The sequence below is a fragment of the Acanthochromis polyacanthus genome, chromosome 10 (assembly GCF_021347895.1).
Source record: "Acanthochromis polyacanthus isolate Apoly-LR-REF ecotype Palm Island chromosome 10, KAUST_Apoly_ChrSc, whole genome shotgun sequence".
NCBI lineage: Eukaryota > Metazoa > Chordata > Actinopteri > Pomacentridae > Acanthochromis > Acanthochromis polyacanthus.
In genome coordinates this window covers 15,619,464-15,635,499 of record NC_067122.1, presented here as the reverse complement: position 1 = coordinate 15,635,499, position 16,036 = coordinate 15,619,464, and positions in this window count along the sequence as shown.

Sequence of the window (16,036 nt, the reverse complement as noted above, 5' to 3'; positions counted from 1 at the left end):
AAACAGAACCGAAGACACCTCGGTTGATAAGAGGGATATTTGGTTACACCTGGTGATATGTAGATAAGATTAAATTCGAGACAGAGGGATGAGGGGACAGAGGAAGGGCGGGGGTTGAGGGGATAAAAGTTTCCTCACTGGTGCATGAAGAACAACATCTGAGGTGGTTTGGGGCAGGGGGCCGAGGGGCTGCAGGAAGACCTGGTCTGAACACAGACTGCAGGGAGAGGTGAGGCTTGGAGATGGGTGTTAGGAGGTGATGAAGAGCTAATCCTTGGATTTGGGCTGAGACAGACTCCAGGTCGGGGATGGCGGCCGCTCAGAGCAGGACAGAGTGGATGGCCGAGGGGTCGAAGGGTCGTGTTTACCTGCAGCAGGTATTTCCTTTGGGAACTGATAAGACTTAGGGAGGGGAAGTGCTCTGTTCCAGGTGAGTGCAGAGGGGCCCGCAAAATGACACCATACACAATCCTTACCTAACCCCCCTTCTATAACTCCACTTCAGGCTCCGCCCCTACAGACACACAAACAGGCCACGTTTATGCCTCATGCACTGACCTGCTTTTTTACACGGTTGCTACAGAACACATACTGTTTATATAAAATCTCAAGCTAAATGTATTTGGACTTCCTCTTACAACTGATTGCAACTCATGGCTCCATTTGGTCTCATCACAAACTGACTATATTTGAAGCTTTTGCTGAAACTTCCTTCGTCTTTACCCGATCATACTGTTTCCAGATTTGTTAAATGGCTCAGTATAACTTTGGCAAAACTCCTTGAAGGTGTGTCACTGGAACTAGCAGCTGTGATGCTGCTAAGGTGTCGCCTTGTTTGTTTTCCTTTCTTCCTCTTCCTCACCTGGTTCAGCTCTGAGTCCCTGCCCCTGGGTGCTGAGAGTCAGTGAGCTAGAACATGTTAACAAGCACATCCTCAACCACTGTATTGAAAGACACACATGCTCGCTGTAGGAGGGGGGCAACAGAGTGGGGCAGAAACAGCTCAGGGTTGGTTTGTAATCATATATTTTTGAATAAAATTCACAGTTTAAGTGCCTCTTTTTGAGACTTGAACATGCCAATCAAGTTGTTGTAGACTGCGATCTCCTCGTGAAGGATTTTAAAATATGTGTATGTTTCCGAAGTTGTTCTCAGCAGTTTTCCTCGTATGCGTAAAATGTGTAAACGCATACGTATACACTTATCTTTAGTATGCCTTCATTATTATGTGCTGAAAACATTCATAGTCGTGTCTTCTACAAGAGCTTAAACAGCTATAGAGCAAAGCAGGTGCTTCGGTGGTGATGTGAGTCTTGACACCTGTTTGCATGTATGTGTGTGTTCCCTCTGTGTTATAGAATATCCTTGGTGTGTGTCTTCAAGAGTTGGCATAGCTGTTATCAGCAGAGGAGGTGAGAGTGGTGTGTGAGGTAGGTGTGTAGTGCTACACCCCTTCTCCGTCCTCCTCCTCTCCACCTCCTCATGCCCTCTCCTCTCCTCTTCCATCTCTGCAGAAAGCCTCATTAGTACCAAGGAGCTGCTGAGGTAGCACACGGCTGCCATTGTGGCCAATCCAAACATCAGGTCCTCTCCATCCGAGCCCCCCACTTCAGAACCCCCAACCAAATCCCATTTTCAGGCTCTGCAGCTGCCCTGCTCTGCCAGAGCACTTAGCCGTGTCATTCTATCCGGCTCTCCAGGCCTCTGAGGAAACAGGCCTGTTTTGTGCTTGGCAGTCTCTGATATGACTCCAGAAATGGAAATGAAGCCATGGATCTTCATTAGGAGAGGCAGGTGTCCGCAGAGATTCAGCCCAGGTGAAGGAGCAGGGAGGGGGTTTGCTCGCGAGGGTGAAGATGGGTGAGGAGGGGGAATCGGATTGGTAGGGGTTTCCATCCTTAAAACCCAATCACTTTCTCACACACACGCACACCCACACACACACACACACACACATATACACACTTCTTCAACATCACCCCCACACCTCCCAGCCCCGTGCCTCCACCCCAGCACTTAATTGCCCATGTAATGAGCTGCAGTGAATGGGATTACTTGTGTGGAGGCACTTGAGGACCCTGTGCATCGGGGGCACCTCCTGCAGGCTCTCATCTCCAGGGAATACATTTAGGATGATGTTTTCTATGAAGCGCAGGGCCAAAAACCTCAGCTCTCCTCTCTGCATCTGGTCTAGTTGCATTAGGCCCTCCACAGCTTCTCCCCCCCACCCCCCCCCCCCCTCCACACCCTCTTCCTCCTCTACCCTCTCACCCCCCTCGGGGCCTTTTGTTTCCTTAATTATTCATTACAGAGAGGTGGCCTTTGCTTTGAAACCTGTGGAGGTGGATGAGGCTTGGAGCTGACCCACGAAGCACTGGAGCATCCTGGAGCCTGAGACGTGTTTTTGTGACAGGACACCTGTTATTTCTCCATCCTCTATCAACTTTATCCCCTCTCCTCCGACGACACAAATCAGAGAGGAAAATTACCCACAAACCCTTTTCAGTGCTGAAAATCCTTTTAATTCAATATTTGCTAAGATGTTCTGCCTTCATAAAGTAGACATTCATTTTAAAATTAAATGTATAAATGTGATCTAAAATCATGGAGATAAGAGCAGCTATTTGATGGATGTCATGCTCAGACGGCCTCAACTTTGGAGGTTGTGCAAATGTTATTTTGTCTGTTGCATAAAGCAAAACAGACTGTACTTCCCTGTTAATGTGTGTGTAAAGTGTGAAGACGTGCTCTCCATGGTGCCCAGGGCCGCTTCTCTTCTCACGCTGTTTTTGGTAAAATATTAGCCCCCGCAGCCCTGTGCAGTTCGGCTGACAAATAGAGGGCTGTTGTCCCCCTTCTCTCACAGGGCTGAGGGTTAATGATCCCAGTTTTGGGGGTTAAAGCTTGCCAGTAGGCCTTTCTCCTACACCCCAACAGATGTTGCTAGGACTTTAATGTGGTTATCAAATCGGAGTGCCCTCTAAGCCCCAGGAGCTCATTGTGTGCTGGTGCATTCCAGGGCCTCGCCTTGGTGACAAGGCATCCTGGGGGCCAAGCTAGGCTCCCGCTGAGCCTTCCAGCAGCCCCTCAGAGCTGACAGCTTGGGCAGCCCCTCTCCCCATACCACCTCCACCTCCACCAGACCCTCTCTGTTTCTACCCCCTGATCCTGTCCCCTCAGTGTCATAAAGTCATCCTTCGTCTCCCCTCTATCCCACAGTGGCCCTCTCAGCCACGCTGCTCTCACAAATAGGCCCCACTCACTCTCTCACTCTCACTAGCCCACTCACATTCTTGGTCGCACACATTCATCTAACTTAGACACACATATGCCCACCCTGGTGGCAAACAAAGAATCCTAGTAATGATTAAATGTATTTTAATGGATGTGCAGAGCTGGAGAAAAACAAAAATATCCCAAAGCATGTGGATGGGCTGATTACTTTATAAATACATTATTAGTCTTTCCAAACGTATTCTGTGCAGCTAGACATTGCTAAAATTCAAATAATTTAAAGTGTCATTTTGAGATGCTCCAGAGATAATAAAAAAATGTCATGTTGACTTTTGGGAAATGTGTAAGCAATGACACACAAAGCATCTAGAATATTTCTATTTGATAGAAAGGTGTAGCCCTAAAAAACATGGCGTCTATTTAATATTTTCAGAAAGTTGGAAAAAGTGGATTGAAACTGGAAATGACTATCATAAATTGTGGAACAAGCTTATGTTTCCAACCCTAGTCAAAAATGGGAGAACTGTATATTTGTATAAAAAGAGACAAGAAGACTCATACTGTAAGTTATGTCCTTTTTGCATTTATCAGAGGTTCCAGATTACAGCTGTGTTAGGACAATATGTAGGGAAAGTGCAGGTCCAGTGCTCCAGTTGGCACCTTAAGATTTATTTTTGCTATCATTCTGCACAATGCAAAAATGTATACAATATCCTACACCACGGTAAACAGTATGTGACAGCTCATTTGAAATGGTAAACAGGTTGAGTGTTTGTAGGTGTCACAAATACGTCCCAGATGAATAGGTCGTGGTCTTGGAGGCGATACTGGAACCCTGGGGTCAACCTGGGCTTTCTCTGCTCATTTCTGCTTGTACAGTATCAATGGCAGCAGCTGTGAGATTGTTTGTACACAGATGCAGGGGTGCTTGATGATAATTGCCTCGCAGCTGCACTCCGGGGCTGGAACTGGGTGTTTTTTTCCCCCCTTGGTGGCTCATATTGTGTGTGAAGCGTTAAGAGCTGGAATGTGGGAAACAGTCGTAATTAAAGTATTCTGTAACTCAATTAAGGACTCTTCTCCCCATGGTTCGCCTGATCCCGAACTGCTATCCTACAGCTATCCCTCCTGCTAGAGGAGATCAGAATATTTGAAAGCCTGTGGCCTCTACATCTGCACTCACCTGGCCCAGGGCCCTTTAACATTTAACTAATGTCAGGATTGGTTGCATTTAGAAAGAGGGATTTTTTTAGGTGAGAAATTGAAGGTAGGATGGTATATGAGGTGGAGTAAAGACAGTGAAGTGGAATAAATGGGGAATTGGTGTTCCATGGAGGGCTGTGAACCAGGTTACCACTAAGAGGTGAGACACTCATTACAGCCATGAGTCATTTTTCATAGGCTGTTATCAACTCACTGTGCACAGAAGATGGATGGATGACAATTACGCTGATGAAAACCTCACATACCCTTTCTGGCAAGAATAGAGCACTCAACAAAATCTTTATACTATCATTTCTGAGTTGCTTTGACAAAACAGCAGCGATTTATAAGACCTGTAAAAAATGTTTTCTAAATATTTTTAAATATACTGTTACATATTATGTACAATACTGACATTTTTTTTTACTGCAATTAAATTCATTCCTTTTGTTCTAATGTTCCCAACAACTGCTGCAGGCTGGTTGCTGGGCGATGTATCTGAGCACTTGGAACAATGACAGGCAACAATCAAGGTGCTCAATTAACTGTATAACGATTAAGACATCAATTACCAATTTGATTGATGAGGCCAAATGATCCGATTCATTTTCTTCATCCAGCGTAAAAACTGGGAGCAGCAATATGAGAAAATTTGTTGATTAATGGTTTTGGGTGTGCAGAAAGCCCTTTGCCATTATGATATGTGCAATTTAATACGATAGAAAAATCAGAGTAAACACTTTATTTATCATTAAATATCCTTGATAGATTTAAATACACAAGAATCACATATTTAAATGTAATTAGTAGCTATATTGCAAAAAAAATGTAGAGTTAACAAGCAGCTTTAAGTGTCTATCTTTTATTTTCTTTATGCTTTCTCTCAATTAATGCTTTTTTATTGCATAAGAGAGGTTAATGTATCAGATGAATGCATTTCTTTTCTCTTTTTCTCTGTTGCTATTGATGCTGATGATGTTCCTCTGCCCTTTTAACAATGGCCAAAACAATGTTTGAAGAGCGCCTTGAGACCAGCTTGGACTAAGGCTTTAGTTTTTATTCTGTTCATGTTGTCAGTGTGCAGAGGGATAATTGAGGCGATCTTTGACTATGGGATCTATTTATACAGGGCATAATTCCCTCTGTATTCAGGCATTATCATGGTGTCAGAACAAGCACAATGGCACAATAAGGTCAATATAATGAAACTCCAAAACAATATGGTGTCATTCGTATAATAAAATGTGAGCCACTCTCGGGTTGTTTAGTCTTGTAACAGTGGTTAGGTTGTATTGAACTCACGGAAAAATTATCATAATTGTAACATATTGCCAAATAAAAATGCATTCTGTGGTAATATGTGGCTAAGGATTACAACTAAAGTTATAGAGGCATTTTGTCTTTAAATAAATGTAAAAAGTAAGTCTTTGACTTTAAGTTTGAATATAGAAAAATAGTGTGTTGTGAATTATTGCATTTCTTTAGAGTTTTTTTAAAGATTTTAATTTTTTGGTAAGATTTTTTTCCACTTTCTTTTGAAATTTTAAGATCACATTTTATCATTTTCATCACTAGTCATGCCAGTTGTAATAATGAAGAGATAATGTTGTATTGTTGTAATGCAAACAGAAAAACGATTTTATTACTACTGAACACTGCAAACTAATATTTGTGACACTATGACTTTGTTTCTGTTTTTTTTTCCTTCTTCTTGGTTTTCCGTTACACTAAACAGCATCTGGAGCCAAAATTACATCAGTTATCCACATTTTCACATTAGCAATTTGACAAATACCCCTTTTATAACAACCCCATATCATTCTGCTTGACTTTCCCTTGGGTCTGAATTCAGTTATTGATTGCCTGTTCAGTTTCACTTGGAAAAGGTTGATAAAAGGAGGTTTTCACTTTCTCAATTCGATGTGACAGCTCCCTAACAAGAATAATGGAAAGCGCCCATTCACAGGCAAATCAAGCTAATCCAGCGTGCCCCTCCACTCTCAATGGAGAAGTCACAGTCCTTCCCGGCCCATTCCATCACAAGCCTCTCTCTTCAGAAACCTTCAAAGTTAGCCCAACTCCTCCAAAAGACAACATTGCTCTTTGTATGCCCCTCTCACTCACCATCAAATGGATAAATAGGTCGATAAATGTATACAAAGTCAGACGGGAAACAAAACTGAAGCATATAATTGGTCTGTTTTATGTGTAATCTGATTTCACTGATTCCCACTCCTTCATTCTGTTTGTTGTCAGGGCCTGATAAATAGATAACATCAGTGTGAAAACACTATGGCCCATGTTAACAAAGCAGATTTTACAGCCACATAATAAATAAGGCATTGGTGATACATATTTGTAGCAGTAATATTTTACTACACAAACACAAAAGTTGTACAGTCCCCCCTTCATCTCCTTTTCTTTTCTGGAATGACCTGCTGCTTTCCTTCTGAACTCAAGGTGACAAAGCAAAGTTTGTTTGGAGTCTTGATGATATTTATGGATGCTTTGTGTAGATACCTGCTTGCATGCGTAGTTTTACACTTATATGTTAGGTGAAAAAGGTATTGCACAAAACATATGCAGATGCACTGATGCAACTTAAACCACGTTTGAGGTACTCTGGAGTCTCTCTGTTGCAGCAGGAACAGTGACAGTTGCAGAATAGCATCTGTGGTGTTCATAGCAGCTCATTAATCAGATCTATTGATGACAAGAAGCACATCTGACAAAAGGTGGAAATAAAGTCAGTGTAATTGTTTCTGTGCTTATATTTACATTTTTAAAGAATGCTTCTGTTTTGGGTCAAGAGATTCGAGGGGTCTCATTCGTGTTCGACTGAAGAATGACTTTGTAAGACTTTGGTTAGGCCATTAAAGTGCCACAGGTTCACTGCCATTCTGCTTTTAGATGAGAGAAAAGGGAGATTAACATGATTTTGCTTTATCCACCACATGCAAGCCTCAAAACCATAAAACACAACCCAAAGGCATCCCCGTCCTGCACTGAATGTGCACTTGTTACTGCTCTCAATTCGGCTTTCAGCCCCCTCTAAAGAGACAAGGCCCAATCACAATATTGTCAAGGCTCTGTTGGTTTTCTGGTTCAAATCCTTGTTCACGCTGTTTGCTGAGTACTCATCTGCTGTGACAGCCTTCAGACAAACAGTGAGTCCTGAAAGAGGTCTCCCACAACCAGATCTTTCCTGCTGGGCAGCGGCTGAAACGCTCCTTTCTCTCTCCATCAAGTGGAACCCAGGCTATTGAGTTGGCCCCTGGGATCCCTCCATTGAGGTGGGCTATGGGCCAGTGCTTCGCCCCTCCTTGCCCCGGGCCACCCTCATTCTCCCAGGACACCTGTACCCCTAAACCCCATCGTGGGAACCTCGGCGCTGCCTCTGCCACCTGAGCTGCTTGCTGTGCCAGCTGGGCACATCTGACAACACCATTGGGAGTCAAAGCATACAGAGACCAAAGATAGTCACAGCGTGCCAACTTGATTGAGCTCTTAGAACTTTTTTACTGGCTGAACTGTTGTTCTTATTGAAGTCAGTAAGATTAAGGAATCTCTGCAGAAGTTATGAATCAAATTTGTGTCAGTTTGTGATCTATTGCGACCATTTAAGATTTGCATATCTGAAAAATACACTCACAAAAACACATTTCTAGCCTCGGATCACAGTCGCCCCTGCTTACACACAACCTCCCTCATGCACCCTACCCTCTAAATCTCCATGGCACACTGCAAAAAATGGCATCAATTAATCAACATTCATGAACCGTTTACTTGAGCTCTCCTTTGTGTGCTGCAGGGCCTAATCCAGACAGAGACCAGGCTGTTCTGCAGCAGTGCAGACTGCGTCACTCCACCCTTTGTGGGAGAACCCATCAACTGGTGTTTCAGGGAAAAGTCTCCCCCCACTGAGACCCTAACCTTCCCCCTCTCTCACCCTCTTCCTCTTGTGCCCCCTCAGTACTCAGGGCAGGAAGCTGTATCTCTTAGAGGAGGCTATCCATCTATCTTGCCTCTTCCAATCCAATTCACAGCCGCTCGACATGTATGAAGACATCTGTCCATATTTGATCAGATATTCCATTTTGCTGCAAATGATCTCACCCTCCATCCCCACCCATGAAGGAGGCAGCTATTTAAATGTGCTGATACTTTCCTGCATAATAACCTGCCAATTCTTTGCCTTGCAGAAGAAGCAAGTTTAATTGGGCTGTGCATTTAGAGCTCTTCTACAATTACACAATTACAGCGGAGATGCATTTCTGCACGTTGCGATGTTTGCCCCAATTTACTGCACTTTTCATACAGTTTAACTCTGGTTCTCTTTTCAGGGGATGCAAATTTGGCTCATTTGGCTTCAAATGAAGCATAATTGCTCATATTGAAATCCACACCTTTCTACAAGAGGTTCCTGCCAGTTAGTTCTCATTAAACCTAAGGAGAACAAAAATTCTCAATTCCATTTCAGCACACATGCCATCTGTATCATCTTGTGTTAAAAGCAAGGAAATTGGAGACAAAATGGATGCTGAGTGCATGGAAGGAAAACTTAAAAATCAGTTTGTTCAAGTTAGTCGGTGCAGAATAAACCTTTTCCCTACCGTGACGCCTGTTTTCTAAATTTCTCACAAGTAGCACGAATTACAAATTTAGCAGGAATGTTTTAGTGAAAAAAAAACAACAAAAAAAACTATGGGACATGGCTGATTGAAATTAAAGCTATTTTCATTGTTTTCAAATACAGAATGTGTTTGCTGTGTGCAAGCTGAAAAAGCATTCAATTAAGTGCAGTCTAATTAGTTCGAATGGCATGTGCGGCTGGCCTCTCTACATTCAAAAAACAGAATGGTGTGTCAACCTTGACATGCGATCACCATCAAACTGTTTTCCACTTCTTCCTCTTCTTTTATATCACTGTCTTGAAAGTTATAGAAAAAAAAAACGCTTTCTCTAAAAGGCCCTCTGGTTCTGAAGTGGTGGCCCGAGCCCACTCCAAACAATGCCTTACAAGATACTGTTTAAATTCATATCCGCTCTTCCTTTCTTGCAGAGGGACAACACAACAAACCACTGACCCAGTGATACACAATTAGAAGTGATGCGGCAGTTAAGGCTACAAGCAACTTTGTTTAACAGTCTGTCTTTGACCCTCCACCACTGAATAAATATAATGCCTCCAATGAGAGTAAGACACTGAGGTGGAGTGAAAAGGGAGCTGGGGAAGATTTTAAGCCACAGATAAGTAGTTAAAGACCTTTATAGAGTATAACACCATTATCCCTGCTGAATAAAAATAGGATTTAGTGTTTTTTCCACTTAATTTAAATCAAAAGAGTCCCCACCTTACATATTGCACTGGTAATGTAATGGAGAGAGACCCACAAAAAAGGCTTTGTGGCTCTGACACCTCCTATAGTGGGACTGTGTTGTCCTGTGAGCAAAAGGGAGAGAAAGGTTTTTCTTCCCGGCATTGCTATCTGCTAACACATTCTAATTGATGCTACTGCATTCCTCCACTGGATGCATTCAGTGAATAACGAGCCTTGGACTGAATACCCATGAATTGGTCCCCACCAAGCAAAGCAGTAAAGCCTTTGGCCCCCCATCTCTCAGCCTCCCCACACCGCCACCATCGCAACCACTACCAAGCCCCAACCTCCCCTCCAAACCTTCCCCAAAGCTCTACTCTAGCTTTACCGCCCATTAAAGCACAACCATTGTGCAGAGATGCAGTCCACAAAAGCTGTCAATCTCTCTGGGTCCTCCAAAGCTTGGACTCACACAGACTGGAGTGACAGACCTCCCCCTTCTCCCCTCCATCCCCATCCCACCCCTGTTCCCCCTAAAATCCTCTCCCTGAAAACTTCTCAGCTAACTATCCCCCCACTACCCTCTCTCTCTCTCTCTCTCTCTCTCTCTCTCTCTCTCTCTCTCTCTCCCTCTCTCTCTCTTGCTCTCTCTCTCCCTCTCTCTCGCTCTCGCCAGCCTCAGCGCACAAAGCATCAATCTGTCTTCAGCCCCAGCACCCTTGGCCCTTTGTCCCATCTGCAGGTGCCTCTGAAAGCACCCACGGTCGCCCCAGCCTCTGCGCACGCCACGCCTAGTCCAGGGACAGGAACTGCTGACAAAGACCCAGTGTGGGAATGAGGGATGTGTGGAGGGAGGGAAGGGGGTGTTGAAGGGGGGCTGCTCCAAGACAGATGGCTAGGGAAGTCTCCCGACTCCTCCGCAGGGGCTGTCAGTTTAAATTCACAACTGCGACTGAGACACACAGGGGCAGAACCACTGCAGGAATGCCCACAAAATTCAGCAGCTACTGTACGCTTTACCAGGACCAGAACGGTCTCTGAAAATCAGATACAGTAGCATCATATATATGCCCACGCGTGTGTGTGTCTATATATATATATATATGCACACACACACGTAGAAACTATTCAGAAAAACTTGCCTAGGTTTAAATTAACATCTTGGATGTTATCCTCAATAAATGTTGCATTTATCTGACATAAATGGTTGGTTCGATTAAATTTATCAATGTAGAAAACAGTCACAAATAAACAAATTAAAATTAAATTCTTACTTTTTTCAATTTGAAATAAAAAAATTATTTATTTTTTTATTTTAGCACACAAATGACTGCACTGGAATATATTTGGACATACAGTAAATCTATATATTTACAATAATTTAGTCATTGTTTCATGTGTATTTTTGAGTCTTTTTGATGTATTCTTTATGCAGTATCTTGTGTTGTTCTTGCTTTCACTTGAGCATTTTAATGATAAAATCTTGCCAAAAACAGCCTTTGAAAACCTCCACAGTTGCTTTGATGTGTTGGTGTGCAATTTTCCTCTGTCGCTTCTATGCCTTTAAAACACACTTAAAATGATAATAGTTTAGTTCTCAACAACATCAACAAAAGCAAACCTAAGAAGTATTCAACAACTAATATTAACTTAAATATAACTTGGGACAAATCGTAGTCAGACATGCTCCCTCTGTGTTTTCCTTGGAGCAACAAGTTTGTGGTGTCTCATTGATGTTACAGGGCTGCCACCATGTGGACCTGAGAGGATTTACAGCAAACAGTTAACTTTCTGCTGATGTGCATGCAAAATGAAAAGAGCTAGCCAAGTGGCAGAAAATAACACCACGTACAATGATTGTAACTGTAACTGCAGAAGCACTGAAGTGATTTTTTTTTACATTGTGTTGGAATCAGCCAGACAGTAATGCAACACTGCAGACTCCTAAAGTTAAAAATCTTTCTCAAGTTTATAGATTAGTTACAAATTCACAGGTACGAAGTCTGTCATTCTGGCCAAGGAGACAGTTTCACTGAACACTTGGGACATGCTGCTCAACTCAGTGACATACAATTACCAGAATATTTTAGAACAAGGAATTTGGTTGAAACTGGAAGTCTCTTGCTAACATCAGACACAGCAGCTGACAACCCAAATACACCCCACACATTTTTCCCCCTGCAAGGTAACAGATAATGATATCAAAGACGATCATGTGATGAAATCAAAAGCTCCAGAACAGGTGTTAGAATAGTGATATTTACTATTTCATTCATGAGACAATGGGTCTGCATTTTGTATGTTATATTCTGTTCAAACTGTAGATTCCTGAAAATGAACTTGTCCTAACCGAAATCAAATCCTCTTAGATACAGAACAGCTGAGTTTGTGCTTTGACTCTTTTGGAAACGAGGATACAGGTATTCTCATGGATCAACAAATCGTAAAATGAATCATTTCTTCATTTAGCCACATGGTGGAGATAGAACCCAGTTTACTGTGGATCTGTTAATTGGGTGGTGTGATGTGACAGATACTTCCTGATTATGCAATCACCAGATTATTTTGGGGGCCTTCTGTTGGCTTATGATTGTGTTTAATGATATTTATATTATTAGAAAATGTTCTTCCTTGATCTAAAATAGATAATAGCACCAGGAAATGACTTGTTTTGGTTTTTTTGTTCTGCATTTTGACACATAGTCAAGACAGCAAGTCAGATCTGTATACAAGACTTGAGAAATCTGCTGATTTTGAGTGTAAAACTTCATATTAAATTACACAAATGATACAGTGAACAATATTCACAACATGTAAGGCAGCAAATCCCCTATTACATGATATGTGACCTGATTTAAGATGGTACTGCTGACATTAGTGTGATCAGAAATATTGATTGCTTTGGGTTCTTTGGATGAGAGAGGGTCAGAGGTCAAGCCAGTTACTAAGAAAAGGTCAAAAGGTTAAAGCAACATGTTGAGTTGTAGTAAAAAAAAAAAAAACAGAAAGAGGCTTTTTCACTTTCTTGGAGCCAGCTCAACAGCAGTATCTAGATACACATTTACAGCATTTACACCCCAGCACAATGCCACACATTTAAATGCATATGAAAATATTTGACCTACGAATAAATGCAAACATTTAAACAGGAACTCAGCCAGTGTTGTTGTCAGTGGTGACAGGTGCAGCAGTTGTAGGATAATTTTAAGTCTGCTGCCCTGCTCTGATGCTGTTTGCTCTTCATCACAGTTATGTTAGTGTAAGTACAGTGATAATTAAGCAAGCTGTTTCCTGCTGTTTGCTCTCTCTGAGCGGGGCATTAAATACTAACTAATACTCGGCACTAATACTCAAAGCCTGGTATTACAAACAGGATGGCAAGTTTTTAGGATGAACAGGATTATGAAGCTTTAAGCTCAAAGAGTCCCTAAAAGTTACCATTAGAGCAAGTTAGTCATTGCCATTGAACCGCATTTGAGCTGTTTACTACTTGACTACAACAGGCATAATCCTATAAATAACATTTGAGGGAATATCGGCTAAATTTTTCTACGAAGGGAGTCTTGATTTTAATTTTCCTACTTATATACTTTTATTACCAGCTGGCTTTACTTTGCAACTTTGAAACAGTTAATGCATTATCATTATGAGCTCCATCCATTTTGCCACTAGTTTCTTGCTGAATGCAAAATGCAAACCACAGAGACTATGTGATCATCTGCTGGCAGTTTGTGGTTCAAAACACACACACACACACACACACACACACACACACACACACACACACACACACACACACACACACACACACACACACACACACACACACACACACACACACACACACACACACACACACATGTTTGTACTTCTATCTTAGTGAGGACATCCATAGGTGTAATGCGTTTCCTAGAGCCTTACCCTAACCTTAACCATCACAACTGATTGCCTAAACTTAATCCTTACCCTAACCTTAACCAAACCTCAATTCATACCTGTTCTCTAAAAACAAGTCTTCACCCTCAAACATGGCTGTTTCAAAGTGAGGACCGGCCAAAATGTCCTCACTTTGTAAAAATGTCCTCACTTTGATAGTTAAATGCAGAAAATGGTACTCACCATGTAGCAAGTACAAGAACACACACACACACACACACACACACACACACACACACACACACACACACACACACACACACACACACACACACACACACACACACACACACAAGTGAGCTACTGTCCTTGATGGCATGACTAATATCTGAGCATATGAGCATGTTTTAAATCCACTTCCTCTTTTTCTGCTGCTGTCTCAGTTTTCAACATGACCACATGCTATTTAAATTGAGGGAGTCACCAAAGCAAAATGCAAAGCTGGTGCCACATGCAAATAGTCGCTAAGGTCATTCATGCTACAGCACACAAAAATGCAAATAAGCTGCAAAAACCGCAGGAGAATCACGTTTCCATTTTCCCCTATAACCCTCAACATCTTGCTTGAACATTCTTTTCACATTTCACAGTGCATTTAGGGCTTTTTGAGGTTAAAGGTTCAGACATAATCCTTTTATGGAAGGCTTTCGTAAGAGAAGCTTAAATCCAAATTACATAATTCATGACTGACAATAACAGACTTTAAAACTCCCATGTAGTTTTTTCAGAATGTAACAGAAAACGACTGTTTTCCTACATGTGAACCAACATTCCTACAGTAGCAGATGCCTTTTGAACCTGATTTTTCATACAGATTATCAGAATGTATGAATCTTTATCCCTTACTGAGTATTATTGAGGAATAGTTCTTAAGGATGTAGCTCTTTTGGTTTCCTTGTTTTCAGGATTCCAGCTTAGTCTGCATTTCAAAACATGCCACGATAGCACTTTTTTGTCATTATGTATTCATGTTATACCTGATGACACTATAGAAGTGTTTTAAATAAGTCCAATATTATAACTCCAAAATTCCAGTCCTCCCAAAGTTCTACTTCAAGCTAGAGGCAAGAAGTGAGACTTAATCGTTGACTTTTAATGAGAAAGTTAAGAGGTCATAGATCATTCGATTTGATCATATTTCAAATTTGCCTTATTTTCCTGGCCCATGCTTTTCTGTCATCTTGTCAAGGATTATTACAAAACCAACAAGGTTATATTACATTATTTTTTCTATTTCAGCATTTTTACCAACGTACACATAGAGTGGCTTAAAGCTTGTTGGACCAAATAGGCCGGTGATTCAGAAAACAATATCAGACAAGTTGTTTCCAGATCCAGTATCACAAACATAAAAGCTGATGGGGCATTTAGAGGAGATTATGAATCAGGCTAAGGTCTCAAAACTAATTTATGTGCACTTTAACAAAATCTTTAACCATTTTCAATAGTTTATGCATTTTTTGGTTCTGGGTCTGGGTTTATTGTTGTGCTGTTTCATGTTGCTTTTTCTATAAAATTCTCTCCAAAGTCCATTTTTAGATTGCTTAGCTCCAGAAATGAAAAGTTAATGGCAATATGTGACTTTGTGGAAAAATGGATCCACTAATTTCATAGAAATTATTTCTCAGCGGCTGCATGTGAGATTTACTGTACACTGATTTTGTTGCTTCTAATATGTTTTTACTGAAGTCCAGTTAATTCAGGTCACTATTATTTTCCATTGCACACTGACAACAGCAGTTGCTGCACCAAAGTAACCAGTAGACACTGGCACTGCAAATTTACCAAACAAGTCTAAGTTTTAAAACACAACAAAAAATACTGGAGAGGGAGAAGTTCCTTTTACCAGAGAGAGACCTCTGGCAGAATCAGTCTCAGGAAGGGCAGCCATCTGGACCAACCGGTTGGAGTGGAAGTGAAGTGGTGACAGTAAAGAGATACAGACAACAATCAAGAGAAAATAAACACTGCAGATCAGATCCATGCAGCTCTGAAGCTACAAAAACCTGCAGAGAGGACGCACAGCAGAAGAGAGAGAAGGTGCAATGGTAATAACATGCAATCATTTACGCAAATACAGAGGAGAAGATGACAACGAGCAACACATGTAAAGACAACCATATAAAAAGAGTCGCAAAGGTGAAGCATATCAGTTGGATTAAAAAGAGGTGGAACTATACAGGCAAAAGGGTGAAAGAGAAAACTGAGTGATATCAGTCAGCTGATCAATACTTAACAGCAGGACAAATAGGAAAACTAGAGTGGACATCACTAGGATAGCTGCCTTATATGTTTTTATAAAGGCTTGTTTGATGTATTTTTTATAATAACAGCTACATCTT